This window comes from Chlamydotis macqueenii, chromosome 6 (assembly GCF_036417535.1).
Source record: "Chlamydotis macqueenii isolate bChlMac1 chromosome 6, bChlMac1.mat, whole genome shotgun sequence".
Lineage (NCBI taxonomy): Eukaryota > Metazoa > Chordata > Aves > Otidiformes > Otididae > Chlamydotis > Chlamydotis macqueenii.
The window spans coordinates 264,206-289,493 of record NC_141561.1 but is presented as its reverse complement, the minus strand read 5'-3'; the positions used below and the strand labels follow the sequence as shown (position 1 = coordinate 289,493).

The window sequence follows — 25,288 nt, the reverse complement described above, 5'->3', positions numbered from 1 at the left end:
CCTTTCTAAACTTTCACGAAATAACCAACAACATGCATTAGCATTACCTGGTACAGAACTTCAGTAACGTTCATCACAGTACGTACAATGCTACTGCAAAAAAAAAAAAAAAAAAAAAAAGCTACTGCTACCTTAAAAAAAAGTCACCGTAGCTCCATTTAGCAGTGCAGAGTAAGACCAAAAATGCACCGCAACAGTTGTTTTACAATATGAAATCTGTTAGACTGATAGTCTGGAGCAAAATTAAACCGGACCTGTGTAATGAGTGGCAGCTGTCACACCCACCGAGTCCTCATCGGCAAGAGCTGAGAAATTATTTGAAAGGAAAACAAGGAAAACAAAGCATCAACTATAATAAATACAGAAACAGCACAACATTTCCTGTACATATAAGAAAAGCTGACAAAAAGGCTGTTTTGTTTTATCTGAAAATTAAGTTTATGTTAGACGTGAAATAGTTCTGCAAGTGATAAAAATAAGCTATAAAACACCAATACTTCAGAATGCGCACGAAACACACGCACTTCATGTCACTGTACTTGTCCAATAAGTACTGGTCAGAGCTTTTCATACAGGTAATACTAGCTGTTTAACACTTAAATAGACTTCAATGGATTTTTTAAAAATCTCATGCAAATCAGCTATATCTGCTCATCACTACTACCAGATAAACATCACAAAAAAGCAGTACCTGTCTGTCTTAGAATATCGAATAATTGCAAGTTCCTCAATCTGTAAACATTCAAACTGCCAGCCAGAGAAAGAGGGAGGAAGGGAGGGAGGGAGGGAGGGAAGGAAGGGAGGACAGAGGCGAGGCAGGGAGGCTTGGCGTGACAGAAACAGACACAGCACAAGGACAGCTTACTGTGAGGGCTCTGCTCAGGAAGTGGCCATTGTCCTGTCGCTACAGAGCCAAGACAGCGCCTCAAAACACAAGCCGTGGTTTTGGTGTTGGTTGGCTTTTTGTTTGTTTCTTGGGTTTTTTTTCAGCCAGGGAAGAAGAATGAACACACTCTATCACGCCCAAGCCTCTGCTGAGCCCAAAGGTCGCCAGATGTCTACTATCAAAAGCCAGCCTGCAAATGAAATTCACACAAGCATTTGCAAAGCTGTATTTGAGGAAGCGTCTAAAATCTGCCACAAGCTCCCTCTGTGTTACACACAAAACATGGCTGTCTTACTCAGAGATTAGCAATTATTGTAATGAGATACTGTCGGGGGGTCAAACAGTACTTCCTGCAGTTTACACATCTTGATTTCCTGGTAAACAAACCAAAAGGCAGGTGGGGCGCGCAGATCAGCAGTAAATACACATGCTCACACGGCCAAAACCAACCCGGCGTGAGAATGCAGCTTTATTAAAACACCCAGCTGTATTTTAACTACATGAGGCAACAAGGTGGCAGGAAAAAAAAATATAAATAACTGAACCCTGAAGAAAATTTTTTACACAATGTTATATAGTCATCAATGCCATACTTTTTTTCTTTTTTTTAAGCCCACCTCAAGAAAAATATTTTGTTTCCTTTTAATGATGCTAATACACACAAACACACACACATACAGAGACAACAGAACAAACTGCTTACAAAGTTGTTTTGGCATGAGAAAGTGCTATGAAATGATAATTTGAATCAATCCTGGATAAACTTGAAACTGGGAAAAAACAAATGCCTATTACTGCATTCAGAAGTTAGGCATCAATCTCCAATTAAAGAAAACTACTAACAATATTCCAAAATTATCAAAATTAACTTACTGAACACGATTTTAAAAGAAAAGTAATTCAAATGTCTTTTTTTTTTTAACTAACACTTTTCCTTCTCAAAAAAAAATTAATCACATATGGAGAAGACACATGGCAGTGATCCAGTGAGAAATGCTAGTTGTTTCCTACCTATAATCTCTCCAAAAATTAATTTCAACAAGCTCCAGTTTTAAAATCTGATTCTCACAGGAGACCTGAAGAGGGCTCTACACTACGACAAAAATTAAAAGGAAAAAAAGAAAAACCAACCTCCAAAAAAAAAAAAAAACCACAACTCACAACCAAACAACAAAAACAGCAACAACAAAAAAAAACCAACCAAAAAAAACCACCCCACACCACTAACAACAACTCCCGAGGAAAAAAATTCTTGACTAACAGAAGAAAAAGCTCGCTATTCCAAAGCAACTAGAATAAAGTATTCGATCCACTGACAGGGGAGAGAATTTCTTTAAGGGATAAATACAGTCAACTTAATACACAACAGGTCAACGCACCCGAAACAGCTACAGTGCCCTCAAGCAACAGCGCAAGGGCTCCAGCTTTAGCATGCAGCAAGATAAAAGATTATTTCACACCAGAGGAAATATGCAAAGGCAGGGCTGTGGGGAATGGATCAATCAAGTAATTCTCTCTCTCTTGGAAACTCAGCAGCACGAAACAAGAGAACCTAGAGAATACACCAAAGCAGTGTGTCTGAAGAAACAAATGGAGGAACAGAACAATAAAGACATTTCTAATAATGATGACATAAACACACTGCAGCCATTTTTCACATTATGGTCAAGAAAGGAACAAAGGAAAGCTATGAGGAAAAAAATTACAGACAACATTTCTGGAAGATCATGAAATACGGAAGAGTGTGTCAGGATCGCCCCATCCTGCCACTGAAGATGCAGCTTGTGCCAATGAAGGACTTATTCTGCCATCATCATCTTCCAAGCAAGGTAAGATATATTAACAAGAGGGATCTCTGCAGCTAAAACAAAACCCAAAGTAGGACTTTTGCAAGCTGTGGTTGTTATAATTACCACAGCCACAATTTCCTAATCAAACACTTGGATATAACTCATTCCCTTAAGTAAAACCAGATCAAAACTTCAGTATTTCATTCATGTGGTTTTCTGTTGTTACCCATCTTTCAAAAAAGCAGTCTTGTCAAACAATATATAGTGTTTCTGAACAAAACAGTAAAAATCCACACCATCAAATAAGAAAAGCCTTCTGCAAAGACAAAGAGTATCAGCAGAACTCTTCACAGCAGTCTTAAAATAGTTTTTAAAAGCAATGTACGCTGTATTTAATCAGGGTAAGTCTGGTACTAGTATGACTGCAAACAAGCTCTCCCACCAAGCTCCAGGAGATCACCATCTAAAGTCCCGATGTGGGAATTATTCTTAGTTCCCAATATCTGCATGCTAAAATACAGCCACAATGAATTTCAACTTTTACAACTTAGAGAGAATCATGTAAAATAGTTCTACTTGTTAAAATAATAGCTCATATATGATGCCTTTTCTAAAATTATTTCAATCCATATTGCCCCTAATGTGAAAAATATTTACTATGGAACAGCTGGTTTGCACCGAGACAGCAAAGAAGGGAAGGGAAACAAAAATACGACATTGGGAATAGCCAAAGAGAAGGTCCATACTTACTTCCTGAACTCCAATTCGAATCAGATCCTAGCCCAGTAACAGTCTGTGCAAGATTGTAAAAGCAGGGATTTGTTTTCTACCAGTGCAACCACTAGGAAAAGCTAAATATACTGAACTACAACCCACCACCTCCATGTCAGTCAGCAAGAGAAGAATAATGGTTCAGCAATTGATGTCCTCAGACAGGAGTTCTACAGGCTACTCTAACACCGGCATCCAACACCTCAGCTCCACGAAAAATATTGTGCTTACAAAACATGCCTAAAAGGATGCATACAACAGATCACTACTCCAGCTACATCTTATATACGCATCAGCACGTGCCCTCATACAATGGCACAGCATCAACCTGTGCAGCTCAACTAAACGCCTGCTGTCTTTCTGCGAGATTTTTTTTTAGAGAGTATCGGTTTCTACATAGTAAATTCTAACTAAAAATACGGGTACTGAACACGGGTGTAGCTATGAGTATTGAAAAATAAATAAATAAAAATTGAAATTATTTTTAAAAAATATGTACAGTAACAGTGAGTACATTATTCAAGTGTTCTTTTATTGACATTTCAAAAATTGCCATGGGGAATTAAATATGTGGTAACACAGAAAATACAAGATCCTGAAAACCGGGGGGTGGAGGGGACACGACAACACAAAAAAAAAACAACCCCGGAACAACCCACCAACATCAAATAGCTTCTTACAGAGCTTTTTATGCTATGATTCCTGCCAAAGAAATTTCAAAAGTTAAGAACCATACCACTAGAGTGTAAGAATCATCTCAACATTGTACCAAAAAAGCAAGTATCAACCCCAAAACAGAGAACTGAGCCTATCTAGAACCACCTGTATCATTCAGGTTGTTCTATTCCAGTAAGTTTTTATTTAAAACTTCATAGTTTATCCTGTGATAAAGAAATATAAGAGCAGTTAAGCCATGAATGTTGCTTACGCTCACCAGAGAAGAACATGTAAACTCTATGCAACCTTTAGTGAATGTCAGCAATGCCAGAGATCTTATTTTGCACCATGCCTTGAACACCAAAATTACTGCAAGAAATACAGATTACTTCCCAGCAGAAATGCTTGCTTAAAATAGTAAACATTTATGAATATAAACATAATACCTGAATCCAGCATCATCTGTGATGACAACCTGTTGCAACCTGCAACGCGGCAACGGTTTTGGAGAGCATGAATCCCTGCAGCCATCTCAGTAGTGAGCTAAACCCACACATTTATTCCTGAAAGTTTCACAAGCAGCATTAGTCTATCTTTCACTTCTAGCAATCTTAGCTGGAATCCTTTGATACTAGCTGCAGGGACAAACGGGACAATTCATTACTTACTGAAATGTTCTCGGGTAGAACACCAGAAGTTCTAAATTATCTTTTTACTCAAGAAAAATTCACAAGTTCATAAAAGTGATCTCCAACTTAACTACAAAACATGGGTGGGTGGACACACCAAACAACTTTCCTCCTCACACTCAGCCCGTGCCAAAAGCCTCAACCACCTTTTACTCCTGAGAGCCCTTCACAAAACAGCTTACCAGAGCAAGTCCTGTTTGTGTCCCTCGAAATTAGATTCAGACAACATTCACAAGCCTTAATATCATTTTTCCCCACATATGCTTCTGCACAGAGGCCATTCTTGGGTTTCTGCTGTTACACAACATAGGATCGGATGTTGAAATTGGTCTCCACATTTTAAAACATTAAGATGTAGCAAGAGACAGATTATCTCATTTCAGTTAGTTTCTCACCACCAAAAAACCCTAAACCAACCAATCCTTAAAACCCCTCAGCTGATCTAAGTAATCTGCATCCCTATACCAGGTATAGCCCTAACAAAGCAAGGGGAAAAGAGAGTCCCTTCCCAAGAGCAAAAAAGAGAGGAAGCAGTCTTCTCTTTGTTCTACTCCTCCATATCCTGGTCGCATACGTTGGTCGCATTGCTCATGATTTAGCTTCTTTTTAAAGGCCCTTTGGTCCTCATGGAATTATTTACCAAATGCACAGACACTTAATCTGTCAATATGATCCTTAAAACAGCATCTTGGAGTTGGAATAAACACAGTAGCTACTACAGAACCACCACTCAGGAAAAGCCCACTATGTTCTCCTATTATTAAACACATCTCTAAAAAAAAAAAAAAAAACCCTAATAAGAGTAGAAATGTTCCAAGGCACATAAAGGTCACTCAAATGAAAATCTTGAAAACTAGTTTATTCTTTACATTGCTAAAGTGCTAGAAAGAATTATTCATGCTGGCTTATTCCCTAGAACTAATGACAAAACTATTCAAAATCCCACATTATCATTTATTTAGGAGCATTTCATACATTTGCTAGTAGATTTCAACCCCGCAAAGTTTATATATGAAATAAATTCTGAAAGAGCATAGAAAAATAAACCAATTAAATAATTTCAGTGCATTTTCATTTTCCTGCAAAGCCTTCTCATATATTCTCTCTCATTTTGAATACTGTGTTTATCAAAATGTCTTAATATTACAGAAATTGTACTTTCAACTACCAACTTGGAAACAAAAGAAACTGAAGCACACTAGTATCTTAAGGAACCCATTGTTCTATGTACCAAAACATTTAATTTCACAATAAAGTTCATGTATCTTACGAAAAACAGATTTTCGATATTTTTTCAGTATATTCTATTAAAATATTAAGCATTACAGAGACTAATATTCTTAGAGTTAAATTTTTGTTTTATGATACGGTGAATTCAGTATGAACCATCATTTAGTCAAACTGAAGGTTTAGGGGAAAGATCATATAGGCAGCAAACATGGCAAAGAGTTGCACAGAGAAGAAGGAGGGTTAAACTGCTACTTTCCACAACAATAACTATTAATTTACCATTTTATTAGACAACTGAAAGATAAAGTTATTTTGAAAATATAAATATTTTTCTGAAGTTTTAAAAGGTTAGAACAACTAGAAGTATATGTTCTTTACCTATCATGGTCATATCCACATACACACACTCTCAGACTCTCTGAGAATACAATATTCATTTTGCTGCAGAAGAACAGACATTGCATAACAATGAGATCTGCTAATGAAATCAGCCATCAACCTGGAATACATATGTATTAAACCAAGACCTCAGTGTCATTTTCTTTTTGCATTGTTTGTTCTTTCTCTCATTTTTCCTCGACCTTTCAGTATCTTGTCCTCCTCCTGGTTTCACTGCTTCAAGTACAGCAATATTGCGAAGTATTTTCTTAACACCGTACGTACAACACCTTCTATTTTACAAAATTTATCTTTCCTGTTATTGCTAAACCTCGATTCTAATTGCAGGGGTTCTATCAGAATTGTTAACGTAGCCTTGAAATAAAAATCAATGGATGCTAAGCAGACAAAGGAGTTTTATTTCTCTGTAAAACAGCAGCAATATCTAATAAAAATCGGGTGTCACTTTGGACCAAACTATACTTTCACAGCTAAAGTTGCACACCAATTAATAGAAGAATTTCATACAAGAATAACACATTTTTTTTAAATCTCATCTGTATTTATCTAATGATTAAACAGGAACATAATTTAGAACCATTAAGTGTAACTGCTCTGCATGAACATGCAAAATCATCATGAAACCAAGAATCCAGCAAGTTCAGAAACAGTATGTATAAGCATGCAGGATACATATCAGTTACGCAAAACATCTTTACTGAAAAAGAGATGAATACTGAATGGAATTATTTATTCTACAACTCAGAGCTGACTGTAAAAATTAAAACATTGCAAAAGTATTTTAAAAGATATTTTTCTCTCATTATACTAATACAATATTTTGGTTTTGCGGGATATATGATGCTTTACACTTCATAGATAAAAAATAACCTATTTACACCCCTAGCTCAAATACTATCAAAACTATGTATTGAATTCACCCCAAAACTATTAAAACTAGGAATACAGCCCACTAAATTTTTCCAGAGGTTTTTAAATTTAAATAATACAAATAAGATATTGTTACTATAATGTTATAGTATCACTATCAAGCTAGCATTATTGTTGATAAGCCCTAAAGTTATACCAAAAACTAATACAAAACAGTAGAAAACAAATGTTTGCTGGCTTGCTTGGTGGTTTGTTTTGGTTTTTGGTTTTTTGTTGTTGTTGTTGTTTTGTTTTTGTTTGTTTGTTGGGGTTTTTTTACATTTTTATGTAGGGGTTTGTTTGCTTGATCTTCTCCTTTCTTTTTCAACTAACACTCCGAAACCCTAATTCCACAAAGACAAACCACCAATTAGTTAGTTACTTTTAATATACTAGAACTGCATACAGAACTCCTTTGGAATAAATGAAAGTAATTTGCAATTTATTTTGTCATTTTCTCTCGAGGGCATAAGGAAGTGATTCAGTCATTCTATAGTTACGATGGCCATCACACCACCAAAGAAACAGAAGGCACATGAGACCAATGAAAAACAGAGGAGAAAACTAATGAAATGTCTGAAGATGGACTGAACCATTCCTGAAGCCAGTCATATCAAATTGTTGCTACACACCCCAGGAAGAATACCATCAAGATACAGGACATAATGAACTAGGTAAGTAACCAAAGGCATAGAAATTTCCATACGCTCCATGTGCTGCAATTCTTCTTTTTTAAGTTAACAAGCACTCATGTCACTGAAAGCTTTGATAGCTGAAAGGATAGAACACATGGACTTATTTTCCTTCCATTTCTCTCACTTTTAAAGATAGGCAACTACATGATATAAACACCCAGGCATATGTCATATGAAGCCATCTTGCTCTCATTTGTGCACTACAATGCCCTAATAAAAGGATGTATGATGTCTCACACGTCATAGCTATCAAAATCACACTATCGCACGCTATCAAAAACACTTCTGTTTCAGTTCCAAAGTATTTGTCCTTCTGCAAAAAGCCATCCACATTACATCTCAAAATTACTGAAACTGAATAATCGAGGCACAGCTAATTACAGTGGGCTCGCCTTTAAAAGCAAAGACCACTGAACCTCCAGGGTTTGAAAGACAAGAGGCTCTAATGCAACAGCCTTGACCCCTTGAAAGTGCTAGGTCACTTTCTTCTGTGATGAACAGTGATTGCTTTCTATAATTCTAACAGTTGTCAAGTAGGAAAAAGACTATGGCTGGCAGACAACAGCTGTGAAATGCTTGCACTTTTAACATTGACTTATTACCCTCTAATACAGGTCAACTGTCCAATTGAGCATCTTCTACAAGACGTTATAGACTCCTGAAGCCATATACCACAATAACTGATGTCACTGGTTTTATTAGGGATCAAACTCGCGTGTACGGGAACTAAGAATGTAAAGAACTGTTGAATGATATAGTCTTAATTGAAACAATTAAATGAGAAAGACTAAGATGTCCTAATCTACTGTACATATGAAATATGTGATTCTGGTACGTAACTGTTGACACTAGGCAATCATGCATATATCTTAAGCACAGGACATCAAACTTCACAACTTATACAACTTGGCACAAATTTAATTGATAGGAGTGAGAATATAGAAAACAGTAACCCTACAGATAAAAGTGAAACCTCATTCTATAAATATAGACTCAACCTCATCAGAGAACACAGATGAAACCGTACCAACGGTACACAAAACCAGATGCTGCCAAGTGCTAAGACACCTGAATTTTTTTTACCAACAAAGAAAAAAATACAAACTCAGACATGAGACTGAATTTATCAAATACATTTATCCTCTGTGAACTAACCAGAAATATCATCAATATAAAGTCTAAAATTCTGTATTCTGCTGGAATAAATCACAGATATAGATACCCACAGTATGAACATATTCTAAAAATTAACACTCTCCAGTTTACTATGGTTCTTGTTGCAGCTTAAAATCATATTCTAGAGAATTAACAGTCCACATACCCAGTTTTAGTACTGTGCTGTACTAGTAGTCATATCTATGCACACAGACACACACACATACATCTTTGTTTCCAGTAACACACAATGCTTAGTTAAAAGTTACTTCTGGCACTTCACGTAGAAATTGCAAGCATCCTTCAATGCCTACTTCTAAAAAAATCTGACAACAAAGTATGCTTACATTTTTTCATAATGAAATACTCCAAATTACACTAAATTATGAAGACTACTATTTATCTACTTTTAGGGAATAAAAGTGGAGGAATTTAATAAAGCACAGAAATTTAATAAAGCACAGGAGGAACTCCAGAACACTGGAAGGTCACAGCCTATGTGCTGAGCTGCTAAGCAAAAACATCTATGATGCTCCAGAGCTGCCATTTTTCTTCCTTGACAAAGACTCCATCTGCCACAGAGCCATTTACAGCCTCAGAGTCAGAATATCAATGATTTCCAACCATTCTGCAAGTCTGCTTTCACCTTGACATCACCTCTGTAATACATCTAAAAGACGATACGAAAGCCCTCTACAACCTCTAAGCCCACGCTTTATTCAAGTGATATGCATTTAAGCTGTGCTCTAACATAATATTAATATTAAATATTAATATTAAATCTCTAAATTCTACATATATTTCATTGTTGCACTTTTTAAAAATAAATTACCTTTGGAAAACCTAAAAATAAAATCTTTTGAATATTGACAAAACATGTAAAAACAGTTCGAAAAGGTCTGATCATTTTAAAATCTGTATTTACATAAGGTACATGCACACAATCTCAAGTCACGTTTTTCTTTTCCAAATAAACAAAACATATCTAGTAAGATCTTTATTACAGATGGCCACGCACACAATAAACTATCACAGATTCACTGAAACCACAAAACTACATTCAGCTCCACATTTCTTGATGTATATACAAACTGATTTAAAAAAAAAAAAAAAAAAAAAGTCCAGGTTAGAGCTGGGACAAAATAGAAAAGAGAATCCTGCCTTCCTGAATGAATACCTAAAGAATTACATCCTCAGATAAAATAGATTATACATGGATGGATAAAACCAACATATATGTGTGTGCATGTATGCACACGAGTGCCATCAGGAATGAGAACACACCGTTCATCACCAGGCTCACCACAATATGGCTTTAGTAAATGTATTCCTTTTAGAGTCTTGAAATTCAGGTAGATGTTGGTACTCTAGAGTAATTTTTAAACGTGAGAACTTGCAGCCAGCTATTAAAGTGAAACTGGACCACACAGAAACAATTTTGTACTACAAAAACATATGTAAACACACACAATCACGTAGCCAGATGTCCCAGCCCTCAATGCATTACATATAGAGGAGTAAAACGTTTGAACACTAGGCAAAACTTGTAAGCAACTTTATGAAAGTTTACTTTGCAACACCTGTAAAGTACGTATTTTTAAATTTCAGCTTTGCCTCCCATCCTTTCTTCTGACTGACTGTCTTTGCTTCTGCCTGTTTCAGAAGTAATACTGTCAGACCCTTGGTAAATTGAATCTGTTCTATTTCTGCATGCTCTCTGCCCACTATTCACTTTGTTTAGGCTGCTTTTAATATTCCAAACATAAACATAATTTAAGCCAAGATTTAAATCTGTATAGAAAAAAAACATCTCTTCATCCCCCAAAATTCACTGCCCTGTAGAATGTCCCTGGCTAAATCACACTAGGGCTTGGGCAGACTGCAGCGTAAGACCGGACCAGTTCAGGCATCACCTTTCTGCCTGACTTAGAAAGGGCAGGATCAGACAGACACAGATACGTACCCAACATGTTTATTTTATGACTTAGAGGTATTCCCTAACACTGTCATATCACACCTCTCAACCAAAAAAACCACCAAAACTAACCAAACAGTAAAACCTCACCAAACTTTTTCAATTTTCCATTCTGCTATCAACACACATTTCAGTCATTTCTTATCAGCAATTCAACTACCCCTACCCATCTCCCCACTACCATGAGCTAATTACTTTGGGTTTTTAGTGGTGTTAAAGTGAGTTGGCAAGCTATAGAATAGAAGAGAGCACACCTGCATGAAACATACTTGTCTCCAGTCAAATACAGACCAGCACTTCACTGTTCACTGTTTTTTGCACCTAAGAGTCAAACTTGGAGAAGGGCACCGTGTTGCATCCAAATTCAAGGCAATTCCTAAATAAGGGAAAACCAGGCCCAACAGAAAATCAAAGGAGTGCATCTTTGAGAGGATATACTATAATGAAGCAGAGCTAAGGAGGAAACGAACATAAAGAATTCGGGCACAGCCAGGTCTGGGACACAGCACTACCCTTAGAAAGATCTGAGAACATGGAAGGGCAGTAGAAAAAACAACACTAAATCACTGTCAGAAATCCAGTACCTCTCAAGTCTTACACAACTGCAACTGCCTTCCACCACATATTCCCTGCTGTGAAGCACTGACTTGACCCAACAATTTCATGATGCTACTGACTCTTTCTACTTCTACTTTCCTTCTTTAAAAATCCCAGAAGAGACAAAGGAGAAGAAAAGGAAAATAATTAAGAACTTTCCAGTTAAAATAGAATCATAAACTTGCGTAGATTGGAAGGATCTCGCAGAGGTCATCTGGTTCCATCTCCTGCTCAAAGCACAGTTAACTTCGAAGTTGCATCAAGTTGCTCAGAGTCTTGTGCAGTAAAAATTATGTAGATTTTGCAGGCTCTCTGTGCAACCATTTCAGTGTTTCACTAAACCACAGACTGGTATGGGTGGGAAAGGACCTTCAAAAACCATCTAGTCTAACATTGCTGCTGTGGGCAGGGACACCTTTCACTAAGTTAGGTTCCTCAAAGCCCCATCCAACCAGACTTTGACAACTTCCAATGATGGGGCATCTGCAGCTTCACTGGGCAACTTGTTTACAGTGTTTACAATTCTTCTTAGGCCTAGTCTAAACCTACCTTATTTCATTCTAAAATAATTTCACAGAATAATAGAATAGTTTGGGTTGGAAGGGACCTTTAAAGTCCATCTAGTCCCACTCCCCTGCATGGAGCAGGAACATCTCCAACCAGAACAGGTTGCTCAGAGCCCCATCCAACCTGGCCTTGAATGCTTCCAGGGATGGGGCATCCACCCCCTCTCTGGACAACTTGGGCCAGTGTCCCACCACCCTCAGTGTGAAAAAAATTTTTTTTCCTTTTATCTAGTCTGAATCTGCTTCCTTCTATGTTAAAACTAGCCCCCCTTGTCCTATCATAACAGGCCCTGCTAAAGAGTTTTTCCCTGTCTTTCCTGTAGCCCCCTTTAGGCACTGGGAGCCGCTCTAAGGTCTCCCCGGAGCCTCCTCTTCTCCAGGCTGAACAGCCCCAGCTCTCTCAGCCTGGCCTCACAGGAGAAGTGCTCCAGCCCTCTGATCATCTGTGTGGCCTCCTCTGGACTCTCTCCAATAGGTCCACATCCTTCTGATGTTGGGGGCTCCAGAGCTGGATGCAGTAGTGCAGGCGTGGTCTCACCAGAGTGGAGCAGAAGGGCAGAATCACCTCCCTTGACCTGCTGGCCATGCTTCTTTTGATGTAGCCCAGGATGTGACTGGTTTTCCAGGCTCCAACTGGACACTGTCAGCCTGTGAGGCTTGACAACTTCCATTCTCAGGAACTCTTCCCTTTTATCCAACGAAATTTTCCCTTCACATATTTTTGGGGTTTTGCCTCTTCTCTTTTCCTTGTACACTTCAAGAAGAATCGGAGCATTCTTCCCTCTTAACACCTTCTAGGCAGCTCAAAATAACTATGAGCTTCCCCGAGCCTCCCCAAGGCTGAACGATTCCATTTCTTACACATTTGCATTATGTCATGTGCTTTGGCTCCCTATTCATCTTGGCAGCCAACCGCCAGACCCACTATCATTATCTATCTTGTACTGCAGACCCCAAAACTGGGATACAGCACCCTAGACGTGGTGTCACAGAAGCCAAATGGGAAAGTCGGAACCCCTTTCCTCAGACTGCTCCCCCACTTTCGCTAACACACTCCAGGGTGAAGTTCGTCTATTTTGCTGCAAGCGTGTGGGTTGACTCACCTTCAGCTTGCTGTCTACCAAACCCCAAAGCCTTTCTGCTACTGCCCCCAACCTGTCCTGTCAGGCAAAAATTTCTGAAAACATCTTTTGCTCCTATTCATTCACCCCCCCCCCCACTGAGATGAATTAGAAAATGGTTTATGGGCTAAAGATGCTACAAGCAGCAGCAGAACAGAGCTACAACCACAAATCAAGAACAAGCCAATGTGCATTTCCCACATGCTTGAACAGAGATGCTCATAATTATGTCCCTCTCAGTTACCAAGCTGTTGTTTTCACATCAGTTTCTGCCAAAACAAACATCTACGCTCTTCCAGTTTCCAAGTTAGAAATAAAAGAACTCTCATTGTTTATTTAAGGACCCTAGTTGCCTGCTCTCTTTTGACTCTTTAGATTCCACTATTTCAACTTAGTACCACAGAATTTGCTACTTACCTTAAAATCAGAAAAAAAAAAATTAAATAAACCCAATTTAGTTTTGCCTATGGGTTTTTAAGACTTTAAGAATATAATAAAATATCAAATTTGCAACAATATTATGAATTCCCATAACAGTAAAAAAAAAAAAAACATGTACAACACGCCTCCCTCCTTCAACTTGTAACTCTTACCCACACTACACTTTTTGGAGCTTTCCTGGGGTAAATTGGAGAATTCCTAGTAAAAGCAGCTTTCTAGCTGAAACGGGAACACAATACTTAAACTACCTACCAGCAGAAAAGTCTCTGAAGACTTGGAGTCGAAAGATAAGGTTGCATCATCCTTCCTATGGAAAATTATCTTTTCAATAGTTGACTAGAAATGTCTTCTTAACCTAAACATCTAAATTACAGAGAAGACTCTGAAATTTAATTAGAATATTTCTCATTTCCTATAAGTGGGCAAAGCTTTGTATTTAAATGTGAAGAACACTTCTTTCTGTAAGCAAGCCAAAGTAAACAAAGTGAAAACACTTATCTAATCACAGGTACTTGGAAGGATTTCTGAATATTAAAACTTTTGAAGTAACTGTGAACAATAAAAACACTTTTCTCTCCAAACAAATCACTGCTATTGCAAATATAAAAGCAGCTGGTCTTAACAATATACTGATCCTACCAAAAATTCAATTTATATCTGAGCTCCTCCAGCTGCCATCTGTACAGTAAAGCTTAATAAACCATTTGTTCCTACTAACAGATGCTAATTATGGATTGACAATAGATAATCGAAATCTGCTCCTTAACCCTTTCAGCAAATAACCATTATCAAATCTGGTCTACACCAGCAGCACTGAAACAGCTGGGAGTAACTGTTACAGAAGTTGTATCAGTAGCGCGGGCTTTTTTGGTTTTGTTTTTTTAAACTACCTTCCTACCACGAAATACAACATACCAAATGTAGCCTCCAAGTTGAAAAGAAAAGTGTAATAAAACTAGGTTTTCTGCAGAAAAATACGCAGTTAATTAATTCTTTCCCTGAAATTTTCAGTTATTTTGTAATTTTACTTCCATAACTGTTTTACCTAGGATGTTGATTTGTTTCCCTTGATAAATAAATCTAAACATACACATACAAGCACACGTATACACACACTGACCACATCTGCAGACAGACCAGCAACATAGAGCAAGCAATAAACTACTTTTATTTCAGTTTTTAATGAGACAATTTTCTAAAAATAACCACGAAAAATAAGTAGAAAAAGGTGTAATTGCCTTCTGACTTTTATTTACCGTCTGTATAATTACCATAAGCACATTCATCTGTTAAAATCATATTATTTTTAGTTTCTTAGTCAATGCTAATTTTTATCACTACACTGAAGTAAAGATAAAAATAAATCTGCATGTGTTACACATGTATGAAGGAAGTAAATTCTCACATTCTTTTGGGGACAGGCTGTTGTGGAAGCTTTTATGTTTTTCCTAAGCTTGCCAAATGTACACCCACCTATGCTGTCAAAAACCAAACTGCTACTTTTCAAAAACTGTTACTACAAGTAATGAACATGCTGTCATAGAATCACCGAATGGTGTGGTTTGGAAGGGACCTTCAAAGATAGTCCAGTCCAATCCTCCCTGCCCTGGGCAGGGACACCTTTCACTAGGTCAAGTTCCTCTGAGACCCATCCAACCTGGGGGCACCCACTGCTTCTCCGGGCAGCCTCTTACAGTGCCTCACCGCCCTCACAGTTAAAAATACTCAATGTCCAATCTAAATTTACCTTCTTTCAGTTAAAACCGTTACCCCTCGTCCTATCGTAACAGGCCCTGCTGACGAGTCTCTCCCCACCTTTCCTGCAGCCCCCTTTAGGCACTGGGAGCCGCTCTCAGCTCTCCCCGGAGCCTCCTCTTCTCCAGGCTGAACAGCCCCAGCTCTCCCAGCCTGGCCTCACAGCAGAGCTGCTCCAGCCCTCTCAGCATCTGCGTGGCCTCCTCTGGACCCTCTCTCAGAATTACTTAATGACTTTCCTAGTTCTGCTTTCTTTAAAAAAATATACTGCTTCAGATTGCTGCTCCTCACTTCAAAATAGCCCGCTGTCTTACCTCCCGCTCTTATCTGCTGTCAGATCACTGCCTGCTAAGCTATAGGCTTACTAGAAAACTGTTCTTCTCCCCTTTAATTCCCTTGATCCCTCCTACTTAATAGATGTGCTCTCTCCACGTGAACCTATTCGTTCTTCGAATTCAGCAGATGTTGGTGCTATCACCATTCCCAGAAATACTGAATTAAGTTACATGTAGTGGTTTTAACAGCATCTCTTATGAGGACAGGCTGAGAGAGTTGGGGCTGTTCAGCCTGGAGAAGAGGAGGCTCCGGGGAGACCTGAGAGCGGTCTTCCAATACCTCAAGGGGGCCTACAAGAAAGATGGGGAAAGGCTGTTCAGTAGGGCCTGTTGCGATAGGACAAGAGGTAATGGTTTTAAAATAGTGGGGGGTAGATTTAGATTGGATATTAGGAAAAAATTTTTTACGATGCGAGTTATAGAACACTGGAACAGGTTGCCCAGAGAGGCGGTGGGTGCCCCATCCCTGGAAACGTTCAAGGCCAGGCTGGATGAGGCTCTGAGCAACCTGATCTAGTCAGGGATGTCCCTGCTCCTTGCAGGGGGGTTGGACTAGATGACCTTTGAAGGTCCCTTCCAACCCTAACCGTTCTATGATTCTATGATTCTTTCCACATTGTACAGAAAGTGTGCAACGGTAAAAAAAGTACTTCTGAGTCTTTTAAATTTAATCTTAAAAATAATTTTAATCAGCATACAAAAATCATTCATTTCACGTTTTTTTCCACTATCGTAAGTGTAAATTTTATCTTTATTGATCATAAAGTTACCTCTGGGATGGCGGCACGAAGGTCACTACTGAAACATAAAACTCCACAGTATCACACAATATTGTGTCTGGGATCTAAACAAGGCTCTTGTTAACCAACAAATCTCATTACTGGACACGAATTTACAACATGTCTTTACAAATTAAAGTATGTTATTTGCTATTTTCAGGGTATATTACCACAATGTATGAAGAATTACTATGGTTAATATGATGAGCTTCAAAATAATAAACTTGAAAAATAATTTAAAATCTATTTCAGATTTTCTGCTCTTACTTTATGTACCTGACAGACAGTTAAGTACAATAAAAGTTAAAAGGTGTGCCTGAAAGTTGCGTCTGTGAGCTAAGCAAAGCCACTCAGGCGTTCTGTTTAAATCTCTATGTGTTTTAGTTTTCACTGGTAACTTTATTTAAAGCAAAGTACTGGAGTAAGACACAAACACTTTTTTTTCTTCAGTTATCCTGGAAAAAAGCAAGCAAATTCATGTGAATGCAAAATTCTTTATTTCCTAACAGTCTAGTAAACTATATGTAACAAAACAAGATAATTCATGCTCATCACGTAACGAAGTATCTCACATTCTCTGAGAATTCAAAAGTTTTCAAAGTTGCTAAATTTCATTTGGGAATCAAAACCCTCAGCACAATCTCTTAATTCCTGCAAAATACTACCTAAACTGTGTAATGTCAGGCATCAGTACTACTAATGGTATATTAAAAATGTGAGACACAATAAAATTACATTCCATCACATTTATATTTCAAGTCAACATATAAAGAAATCCAGGAAGAATGAAAACAGTGTTATCATGGACATTAATTGTTAAAGATCTACTCAACAGTGGAGCCTGAAGTTGCAAATGTAATTCCACATGTGGACTAATAATCTAAAGTCTTAGTTAATGTCGTAGTTCAGCCCCGATCGGGACCAGACTACACAGTCTCTCTCTCGCTCCCCCCACCCTCCCACAGAACAGGGAGAGATGATATAAGAAAAACGGCTCGAGGTTTGAGATAAGGACAGGGAGAAATCCTTAAAGTTACTGTTACGGCAAAGCAGACTCGACTTGGGGAAAACTATTCATTTATTTCTAAAACTAGCAGGAGAATGAGACAGGGAACAAGATAACCTCACCCCACCCCTCCCTCTTCCCGGGCTTAACATTATCTCTACTACCTTCCCCTCCCGAGCGGCACAGGGGGGAAGAGGGAATGGGGGTCGCGGTCAGTTCATCACATGTTGTTTCATGCCACTGCTTCATCGTCGGGGGAAGAACTCCTCACATTCCTCCTCTGCTCCGTTGTGGGGTCCCTCCCACGGGCCACAGTCCTCCGTGAAACTGCTCCGGCGTGGGTCATCTCTTCCACGGGGTGCAGTCCCTCTAGAACAGCTGTCCCAGCGGGCCCTCCACGGGCCACAGCCTCCTTCAGGCATTCACCTCCCCCGGCTTGGGGTCCTCCACAGGCTGCAGGTGGATCTCTGCCCCTCCGTGGACCTCCATGGGCTGCAGGGGGACAACCTGCTCCACCACGGTCGTCACCACAGGCTGCAGGGGAATCTTGGCCAGGAGACGCATTACTCCTCCCCCTCCTCCTTCACTGACCTTGGCGTCTGCAGCCGTTCCTCACAACAGGCTGGTAGATGTCTCTCAGGATCTTTTTTTACATCTTATTCACTTCTCATCTCCTCTCCACTTCTTGCAGCCAGGCCGGGCCGAGTTGGGCCCAGTCGGCCGCCTGGCGAGAGGCCAGAGGGTGAGGCCTGCAAGGCCCACAAGGCTCGCGCCTCCCCCTCTCTGCCCCCGGCTCAGCTACTTCACATCTTCTCCCCCTCTTTTTCCTGTTTTCCCCTTCTTAAATACGTTATCACAGAGGCGTTATCACGGGACATTCTGCTACCAATTGGCTCGGCCTTGGTCAGCAGCGGGTCCACCCTAGGCCCAGCCGAGTCCACTGGACAAAGGGGAGCGACTTCTAGCAGTTTCCTACAGAAGCTGCCACCTTAGACCCCCCCCCCTTACTAAACAAAACCAGAACATTCCACCCCTCACCTCTACGAATTACATATTTAAGTATTTTAAGTAAAATACACACGTATCAACGGAAGGAAAAAAAAATTTCCTGCACCAAAATCAAAATAATATCCTCACAACACCAACAGTGGGTAGACAATTAACAAACAATTCAACACTTATCCCTTCACCACAATCAGAACATAAATTCCCCATAATCATTTCACTCTTTTGTCGAGTTCAGTCCCTGTTTTGCCCGTTACCGCTCCCAATTAAACTCACTCCTTATCTCAAATTCCTTGAGCCCCACGTTGGGCGCCAAAATAATTGTCGTAGTCTGGTACCGATCGGGGCTGAACTACAAAAGTTAAGACCATGCTTAACGTCTTGCTGCAATCAGGACCTGGATGGAGAACTTAGCACTAAGCCATAAAACACTTAACATTTTCCTTTTCCCTGTATGATTCATGCTTATTGCTACAGCTTACTTACTGTGATGAATGTGGTCAGTTCTGTGACATTGCTGTTTTGCAACCTGCAAACAGAAAACAATGATCAGCTGAGTCATCCTTTCATCAAGTAACTTTTACAAGGACAAAGACAGACACATCAAACAGAACACTAAAATTTCTCAAAAAAACCCGCCACATTTGAAGTATTTCTAGTGTACTGAGAACAGTTGTGTGCCACAGCCAGATATGAAGCCATTAAAACAAAAACAGTTTAAGCCAAATGTTATGTATCACACTTTTTTGTTTGCAATTAGCTGTTTAAATACATATACCCATTTTACCCTTACTAAATTGAGTGATACAGTGCAATGTGTCCCACTTTGATGTACACAATTAAGTCAATGGAACCTTTCTGCTAAAATGCAAAAAGAATTCTAGCCTCGTGGAAATCAATGGGAGTTTTCAATTTTGTTTATACAAAACTAATGTTTCACTCCATTACTGATGCTCTCTAGCATGAGGATTTCAAATTCTCCTCATGCTATGAGAATTCAGAAGCATCTCTATGTCAGTATAAAACCTACACATATTGAACACTTGGTTGGTTTGCTTTCTTCCCAGATTATTTTTTTGCCCCGAGTAGATAAAGTTTTTCTAAACACGTATTTCATACACACTGTACAGGAAATAGGAAACAGCATAATAGATGCAACATTTGAAATATAATCATTTCAGGAAAATGTTGGGGTTTTACAATAATTTTTTTTCACTGAATACTATTAAAGAGTTAGTGAAATTTTACAGTTCAATCTTAAAAACAATTTTCTGTAGCATGAAACATGCACTCACTATACAAAGCTTGTACATATTCTCTTCAGCTACACTGAGACAATTCTAACTGAGCAAATACATCTAACTGCCTACATATCAAAAAAAATGTTAGGGTAAAAGAACATTTCAGGAGTTTCTGTTGTCGGTTCATTTGAGGCTTTTATTTTACGCTGAACACTTTTTTTACAAAACAAATGCGCAGGAAAATGGACCTTTTCAATCTACAATTTCTTCTACAGCATCACAGTGACGGGAGTATAAAGCTGGCCTATCTCAGACTGGCACAGTCAAGAAAACATACTAATAAACTCACACAAACAAAACTTCAGCTATCTGCAGGAGCAAGAACTTCTTTTACAGAGTTTGGTAACCTAAGTAACAATTTAAATCTACGTAGGTAATTACAACAACAGCCACAGTTTTTTAAATTTAATTTTAAATTACAACCTGTAATCGTGTGGGCATTAACACTAACAATTGGGTTTTTTTGTTTGTTATGGACACTGCTGTCAAACTTCACTCCAGGGCCTGCCTGGAAAACAATAAGTACTTTTTTCCCCTTGTCAAAGGATAGCCTGGAACAAACTGTTCCTCCTAACAGTCAGTGGCAACATCATCGACCTACACAGGAAAGTAATTACGTTTATTCTCCCAATGAGAAAGCAAAACATGACTGTTTCCCTTCTCTACCCTACCGCCATACTTTGACAACACCAAAAACACTCCAATCTAATAGACCAGAAACAAGAATGAGAAGTGATGGAAGGAGACAGGACACAACAACCACACCATTTTAAAAGTGAGAGCAAAGTATTTGAGGGCAGAAGCTTAATAAAGTATGTATTTTGCTACTCTCTCAACCACCCTGTTGGCTGACCAGAACCTCGAACTGTCCTTCAGAAAGCAGAAAACAAAGTCATATTTCTTCTTCTCAGTCGGACACTTGGTGCTTCCTGTATTAGCTGAAGCTCAAGTACTTGCTGTCTTGCTCTAATTTTGCACATACATTCTAATTCTGACTACATCCATATCTCCGGCATTGCTAAGTTCTGGGTTTGCTATCAGCCCTGAAGACACCGAACAGTCCACCGAAACTTGAATCTTGGAACATATGGTAGAGATTCAACAGAGAGGAGGATAGTGAAAGCAGCTCTTAAAAGTCCCAGCTTGCCATCTGCAAGGAACGATAACCAACTATTTTAGCAGCAGGCCGAGCACACAGCACAGTCACAGCTTCCTCAGCCCTGAATACCGTCCAGTAAGAAGAAAAGTCTTCTCTATGGAAAAGTTACTCAGATCCCTAAGGATCCAGCTGCATTGGAAAACAGCCTACTTGTTTCCTCAGGTTAAAAACATTTCCAAAAGAGAAGACTGGGAGGAAATCTTGACTAGTAGATTCAGCCTGATGCTCTCTGACAATCTGCTGCTTCAACACATCTCCTTTACCAGCTGCTGGCTTCTCCTCTATACTTCGCTTGCTCTGACTGCATGGAACTGTGTAAACCGAGGAGAGAGGGGGGCTTTCTTCGTCTCTTCTGTATCCTTAATACATGAAAAGGGTTACTACTTGGAAAATCCTCTGCAAGTTTACTAGAAACACAAAAACTGTTTAAAAAAAAATAAGTTTCTGCAATAAATTTGAATAGGTACTTAAGAAATTGTAATACAAAAGACTACATGACTGCAAGTAAAAATAGGTAACGCTTTTAAAAACAGGCTTTACTATCGCTCCAATACTTTAAGGGCTACACACATTAAGAATTATTCTCAAAGGAAAAAATTTCAACATCAGCCACATGCATAAGCAAAATCACTTCATACTGTCTGAAGCTATCTCACTGCTTCGTACCACAGAAACTACTCCAGGTAGTATTTTCTTATTTTTCTTTGACTGAAGACCTACTAAAGTCAGTCTCCAATCTCAAATGGTGTAATAATTTCAATCCACCTTCAAAACTCATAGAAGACCTCAATATCTGCTGCCTGTGTAAACTTTCAGCCTTCTACGCTCTGGTACACGTTATTAGAGGTGATGGCCCATGACTATTCCTGTCTTGAACACCTGTGTACTTATGTGAGCTACGAGGCGAGTACCCTTCCACAGACAGTTGAGGAACAAAGTTGATTGCACCTGAGGGAAGTAGTGGGTAGGAGGGTGGTCAAATCTTAACTTGGAAAGGGGCAACAGAATACAAAATCAGAGGTTTTAGATAGATGAGCAGAGGGGTCAGGAAACATCCAAGAGATCTGAGGGCGAAAAGGCAGCACCAGAAAACAGGCAATTGTGCAATATCACCAGGGGTGCTGGGGTATGCAAATAGGGCAATTTCTTAATCCCCTTCTTGAAGTACTCAACCGAAATACAGGAGACTAGCCCTCCATTAAAATATCATATGGTATTATGCAAATCACCGAGCATAAACAAATAAGTACCACGTACTTCCATCAGGCTAAATAAAAAGTCTGTATTCAGCAGGAAAATTTTAGCAGTACACTCATAATTACAGGTAATAAAATTAGTACTAGTGTAATTAATCTAATGCAGCGGTCAAATGTTCTTCCTCCCCAGCAGTGTCAACTGCACATAGTCAAGATTTTAGCGAAGATCCAAATCCAACAATTTTACAGATTGGGAAAGTAAAACTGGCTAGACATATACAAACTTAGCTACTATCTTTTGATAAGCCAAAATTAACTTCAGTTGGACTATTTTGTATCACACACAACTGACTGACAGATGTCCTGTGTATCTAATACTCTCCAAGGGGGAAGAAAGTGCATCTTCACAGAACTGCTTTAAACCAGAACAAATAAAACCAGTTTTTAAGGAGAGAGTATTCTATTATATTTCCGTAAGATCATACCTAACTTCTCACTTCTTCCTCAAGTAAACAAACAAATGCAAATACAATGCAACATGTACAAAATGCATCACATACAGCCCCGGTTCATTCTTCCATATGCTGTACACATTTACAATAAACAAATCACCAAGTTAATCAATGACCATTGTCCATTCTTCATGAATAAAGAAGAGCACATTTAATGCATGGTCTTTTATTACTGAGGCTGTTTATTCTCTTTCCAAAGACTAAAGGTTCCATTGTTCAGAGTTTTATCCACTTGCTGTAGAAAGCTCCCCTCAATACATTAGCAGCACTTAGCACAGTCAGTAAATAAATGGTGCAAGACCTCTGCAACAGGCATAGCAATTTTCCCTTTGAAAGGGAAAAGAAACTTACATGTTGAAGACCACCCTACCATCACACCCCACCTTCTCCAGTATCAAAAAAATATTACAAGTTCACATGTTGGAATAGATTAGAATTTGCCTTCTGAATTTCTCTTAAAGATAATCGCATTTTCATATAGACATAGCTAATCTTCCCAGTTATTTCTTTTATTCTTAAAAAAGCTCCATGAAACCTTTTTTGTTTTTTAAACAAGATAGACACCAGTCAAAAACTCAAAGTCCCAGGATTTAACAGTGTAATTTAGGCTTCAAGTATGTTTTGTATTTCCATCACAAGATTAAAAAAAAAAAAGTTATATAAAATGCATTAATTGCTCCACTACTTTGAAACTCTTCTTTTTGGTTTTAAATACACATTTCGTTCCACAACGGTTACAGTATTTCCTTAAACATATCATCACGAAAGCACAATGGCTTAAAAGTTGCCTCACCAGGTGTCATTTATTCACTTGGTTTCTATTCAGCTTCTGTAGGACTTCTGAACCTATCCCCCTTCATTACCTTGGCAAAGCCCAGCCACACACTGTCCGTTTCAGTAGTGACATTTCCTTCCCTGTAACACGGTAACAAAAATAACGTTCCTCTTCTCCCTTCACAGCAGTTGCAGAAAAGATATGTTTGTAACTGTAATCATTATTTTACTTTAAACACAGGGGAACTTTACATTTACTATCGCACATACATTTCACGTGTGTGTCAGGCATACACATATCACATATTGAACTAGTTTGACTTGACTTTTAGAATTATTTGAATATTACACAAGAAGCAGAATACTTATTTTCCCCTTTTTCAAACACTTCGTATTTGGTGCTCCCAAGAGAGTTGAAAAGATTATTATCAGCGGTGAGAATATTTCACACTTTGTCTTGGAAAACTGTAAATAATAAACCCGCTTTTCTTGAGAGAAATTCCTCTTCACCCTCCAAGCAAATACAGTTGTGCGCTTCTTCCTAAAGGGAAGTAGCAGTCAGTAGTAGGATAGTTTTTTGTTAACGTTCCAAGACCTAACTGGACATTTGCATATTATAAACAAAAACATGAGGAAGCAGCGCAGAAAAGGTGGAGGACCTCAATATCACAAATAACATTAAGTAAGACAACGTAAGAAATGCAGATAGAGGGGGGCATCGTGAAACCCATACAATCTGTACCCTATAAGCTTCAACTGGACTATCATGCACCCAGTGTTCAGGCTGCTTTGTATAAAATTTAATTGTAGGAGACATCTAACTCTCACAATCAAGGGTAAAAACGAAATAGATCTACCACACCACTCGGCAGATTCTCAGAGGCAAAAGACTCTACCTGTAAACAGGATATAGCCACACTACAGTCCTCACTATGACCATTTAACTCGTTTTAAGCCAAGGTTAGGCGAAACAATGCAACTATCTTCTTACAGCACACACCACAGTGCAGTTAATTTTCAAGCTTTTCTCTTCAGCCCGTGCGCAGCTGCATACTACGGCCTCTACACCGCTAGCAACACGTGCGTCAGCCAGTCCAAAGCTGGCTCAGGGTGCCGTGCGGGCTGCTTTCATTGCCAACAGGTTAGCTCCCCACAGTTTGGTACAAGTTTTCAGGAAACACATTCTACCTTTTTCAAAATTATTCCCTTACTCGTTTATAAATTTTTATTTGACAGTACTTCAGGTTAAAATACTGCTTTTCTCCTTCCCATCCCATTGCTTCTGGCTGCAACTCCTTCTAAACAAACCCTCTACTCTGACATTATCAAAATCGGTCTGAATTTACTAGTCCCATGCTCAGCAGCTCAGTAATCCTGCTCTTCAACAGCCAGTTCTAACAGGGATTAAGATGTACTGAGGTAAAGCAACCTGCAGTCCATCTACACACACAGAGACATCTTCCAACAGATCAATCCACCTCGCTCCTCACTCAGCCCAGCGAGCGTACAGTCCAGTGCAAAACAGGGGCAGGAGGCAGCTGCGGGACTGCCCCTTATAGCAACATCCAGCACAAGACCCAACGAG

General features: G+C 39.0%; 1 protein-coding gene across 13 annotated transcripts in view; it reads right to left on the bottom strand.

The window, feature by feature from the left end:
• The window catches only part of BAZ2B (bromodomain adjacent to zinc finger domain 2B), a 153,965-nt gene that overhangs the window by 92,321 nt on the left and 36,356 nt on the right, over nt 1-25,288 (bottom strand). For 12 of the 13 annotated variants that reach the window (XM_086750532.1, XM_086750541.1, XM_086750535.1 and 9 more), the window contains exon 2: nt 19,244-19,290. The gene's annotated coding sequence lies outside the window, so the exon portion shown is untranslated. The remainder of the gene's footprint in view (nt 1-19,243; nt 19,291-25,288) is intronic. The other variant, XM_086750534.1, reaches the window with a different exon arrangement.